At 49.0% G+C, this 4,191-nt stretch overlaps 1 non-coding gene across 1 annotated transcript; it reads left to right on the top strand.

Moving 5' to 3' along the window:
• Positions 1 to 3,721: 3,721 nt before the first annotated feature.
• TRNAD-GUC (transfer RNA aspartic acid (anticodon GUC)) lies at positions 3,722 to 3,844 on the top strand. The gene is made up of 2 exons: positions 3,722 to 3,758; positions 3,809 to 3,844. It is a non-coding gene; the product is annotated as a tRNA-Asp (tRNA).
• Positions 3,845 to 4,191: the final 347 nt, after the last annotated feature.

The raw sequence follows: 4,191 nt of genomic DNA, 5'->3' as shown, positions 1-4,191 counted from the left end.
TTGACTTTAGAGTGTTTGGGGCCCAGTAGAATGTAAAAGGGGAACTTCACTAAGGGCTTAGGGGTAAAGACTCCACCTTCAAAGTGGGAGACATGGGTCAGATCCCTGGGTCAGGAAGGTCCTCTGGAGAAGGAAATGGCAACCCACTCCAATCTTCTTGCCTGGGAAATCCCATCGACAGAGGAGCCTGGTGAGTCATGGGGTCACAAAGGGTTGGACTTAGCAACTAAATGACAACAAAGGTAGAGGGCGTAAAGACATTTGGCCAGGCTGGAAGGAAGATGCATCAAGTTAGGTATGGATGAAGCATAGCGCAAACCCAAATTGGGAGAGGTCAAAATTAACCAGGGCCATCAGACGGGCTTCCTGGAGGTGGTGGCTTTGGAGCCATCTGGAAGCCTGCACAGACTCACAATATCCAGACTCCATGAGGACATCTTGCCACTAGGTAAGAGGACAGTGTGGGATACTAGCTAGAGCCGGGAGTGGTTCTGGTCTGTTCTGTGGTTCTGCACTGCGGCTCTGGTCTATTCTCTGCCTTTAGCCTCCTGCAATCTTGGGCAACTCACCTACCAGGTCTGCAAGAACTCAGCTTCTTTGTCTGAAAAAAAAAAAAGAAAAAAAGCAAGCCTGACCACACCATACTGGCTTTCCATTCTGAAAGAGAAAGGAGAAAACATACATCAAATGCCTAACACATGTGTCAGAGAGTAAAATACTTTGTGTCTGGAGATGAAAACAAAGACACTTAATCATTTTTTTAGAGTATGTAAAATTGCCTGGTGAAAGTGAATGAATACATTTGAGCTGGAAAGCATGGAGTTGGTTGCTATGCTCTATTACTTCCCACAGTTCACTGTAGCTTAAATATTTTGTCCAGTATTTATATTGCATAAATTCCTTTAATGTATTAGTGGGTCCTCCTGATTATAAAAATAGAAGAATAAGTAACTGCATAACCAAGAGAGGTCCTTGAGTATTTGATTGTGCCTCATTTTTTCCCCCTCTTGCGTTGACAAGCTAGAAAGGAGGGTGTGTTCTTTGCCCTAAACCTCTAGCACTTTCCTCAGGAGCAGCAAATGGGCTGTGGCCATGCTTTCTGCTTGCCTGCCATACATGAGGAGTTTGAAAATGTGTCTGCAAAGAGTATAGGAATTCTTGCTGCAGCTCAACTAAGAGGCAAGTTATCATAAGAGAAAGTGGGAAGGGAGGGGGCCGGTGCTGGCCCGCCAGCCTGAGGGAGAGCTAGACCAGCCCTGGGGATAGACCCCTTTCAGCCTTTCAAAATACATGTTTTGATCTCTACTAGCCACTTTAGCGGTCCCTCAGCTTCCCACCCGCTCTGCTCTGCCAAGTTCTGTACCTAGTTACAAACCGACTCCTCTGAACAGCCCACAGGGCAAAGCCTCTAAGGCAGAGCTGATGGGGTTGGCCAATCACCAGTCAGCAGCCTCCTTGGTGTCTACTCTTGTCCAGTCAGCAAAGGCCAGGGTGGAAACACTGGGGGGTGCTCTCCCTATCAGGGTGAAGTGTCTGCCTCTGGTCCAGTCACTTAAGGCTGGGTGAAAACATTGTGGGATACTATGAAGAAGACTGGGAGTGGGCAGGAACTTCTGGACAGTTCAATGAGGAAGTTGTTTCTGGGTAGTTTCTCTTGGAGAGAGAGAATTGTTGAGAGGAAAGTCAAGGAAGACGATATTTTACTTTCTCTAAATAATAATAACAGTGAAGAAGAGGAGGAAAAGTGTTGCTAACACATTGACTGATATGTAGAGGGTGCGCGGTCTTACATGCCTCTCATTTGATTTGCAAACTCTGCTAATTCATCCATGTGCTCCTCCAAATCCTCTGCCCAATCCCTCTTCAATTCTGGCTGCTGGTGGGGCAGACATGGATGGAGCAGGTGGACAGGAGCCCCTGGACTCTGGCTTCTTGTGAGGTTCAGCCAGTGAGAGGTGTCAAGGGGGCAGGAACGAGACTGGGGATCTGTATTCCCTGAGCCCCTGCCCTGCAGAGCTGACCATGGCCCCGGACTGGGCTCTCCTCTCCCAAAGTGGCTGATTCCAGAAGGAGAAGGTCCTTCTGGACTCCAGTAACTATGCCCTCCCTTCCCCACTGTCCCAGTTTCTCAAGGCCTGCAGTAGTTACAGCAGGCTGTAACCCGCTACTTTGTAATAGGCCCTTTGTATAAACTCTTTTTGAATAAATCCTAGAATTATCATACTTCAAAATTGCCCCTTGTTTCTTACTGGGCCCTGATTGATCCCTCACCTCCCCAAGGGAAATACTGCTAGGTCTTCATATGCATAGATTAGGAAGTCAGTCCTTAGATAGGTTACAGGATTTTGCCCAGTATCACGGGGCATAAATGACAGTGAGATTCCAAGCTCTGATCTGTCTGATGCCAAAGCCAAGCTCTTTGTCACTTAAGAGTATGCCTGCCAAAGTGGCCAAGTGGTGTCATAGCCAGGCCTCTGTGCATCGCCGCCCAGGCACTATCCACAGAGGTGACACCTTCATGCAATCACTGGAAACAGCTCAGGCAAGACTGAGCAGTGTGCGTGCACACATGCCCAGTTGTGTCTGACTTTTTGCTACCCCATGGGCTGTAGCCCCCCAGGCTCCTCCGTCCAGTGGGACTTCCCTGGCAGGAATACTGTAATGGATTGCCATTTCCTCCTCCAGGGAATCTTCCCAACCCAGGGATCAAACCCGTGTCTCTTGCGTCCCCTGCTATGGCAGGCAGATTCCTTATGAGTTGAGCCACCGGGAAAGCCCCTAAGCAGCAGGGCAAGCCAAGTTCCAGGGGGAGGACGAGCCTTCCAGCCACGACAGGGAATCTCCCCAGGATGAAGAACATGGACGGAACTTCATATAAATAACAGACAGAGGAACAAAGGAAGAGGGCAGGGAGCAAGCCATGCTAAGAGGGGAAGAGGAAAAGGGAAACAGCGAAGAAATACAGCTCCGGCTGCAGACACTCAAGAATGTACTAGAAGACAGATGAATGGGGGAGCCGAAATCCTGCCGAAGGACAGGTGGACAAGTTAAGACGGGACTTTGCTGGGATTAACTGGGAGAGAAAAGAAGAGGACGCGGGGTTGTGGGGATGTTCTGGGGTTACTGCTAAGATGCTGCTGCTGACAGCAGGGGAAATGGGGGATTTGGGGGCCCAGTGGAATTGTCCCCACAGTGGGGGCAGCAACATGCTGTGTGAGAGCCCCATGCCTGGAGCAGATGGCCTGAGGCGGCCTGAGTGAATAGACTCCGAGGCCCACAGGAAGCCATCCTCCGTCCCAGCTGGAGGGGAAAAAGGGCTGACAGGTGCACTTGGACCACTGAGTGGTAGGGACAAGGAGGGGACAGAGGGCAAGAGCTCCATGTGAGACCCAGCCTGCAGAAGGCACTGGTGCACCCACTGTCCAGGGTGAGGGGAAGGGATCACGTGGGCAGTGAGAGTGGGTAGGGGAAGGGCAATGATGCGAAAGGGTCAGACTTCAGGCTGAAGGAAGAAGAAATTCTAATTGCTCAAGGGCAGGAAAGAAATGGAAGTAGGGAAAAAGAAGTGAGAATAAAAAAGGCGCCATCTTTCAACTTTTACGACTATTACGGTTTGAATTGTGTTCACCGTGAAAGTTGTATTGAAGTCTGAACCCCAGTATCTCAGAATGTGACCTTATGTGAAGATAGAGGGTCTTTTAAAAAAAATTGATATGGGACTTCCCTGGTGGTCCAGTGGCTAAGACTCTGCACTGTCAAGACCAGGGGACTTCCCTGGTGGACTAGTTGCTAAGACTCTGCACTGCCAATGCAGGGGGCCCAGGTTCGATCCCTGGTCAGGGAACTAGATCCCACATGTCACAACTAAAAGATCCTGCATGCCTCAACTAAGACCCAGCACAGCCAAAAAAAAAAGGAAATAAAAATTTTTCAAAAATTAGGATGTTAAAAAATTGATGTGCAATTGACACATAACATTGTGTTAGTTTTAAGTGTTCAGTTCAGTCACTTAGTCGTGTCTGACTTTGCAGCCCCATGGACTGCAGCACGCCATGCTTCCCTATCTATCACCAACTCCTGCAGCTTGCTCATACTTAGGTCCTTTGAATCAGTGATGCCATCCAACCATCTCATTCTCTATCATCCCCTTCTCCATGAGTCCTTCCAATGAATATTCAGGACTGATTTCCT

The sequence above is a fragment of the Capricornis sumatraensis genome, chromosome 19 (genome assembly GCF_032405125.1).
Source record: "Capricornis sumatraensis isolate serow.1 chromosome 19, serow.2, whole genome shotgun sequence".
Lineage (NCBI taxonomy): Eukaryota > Metazoa > Chordata > Mammalia > Artiodactyla > Bovidae > Capricornis > Capricornis sumatraensis.
Note: the sequence above shows the minus strand (reverse complement) of the source record. Positions and strands in the feature narration are given on the sequence as shown.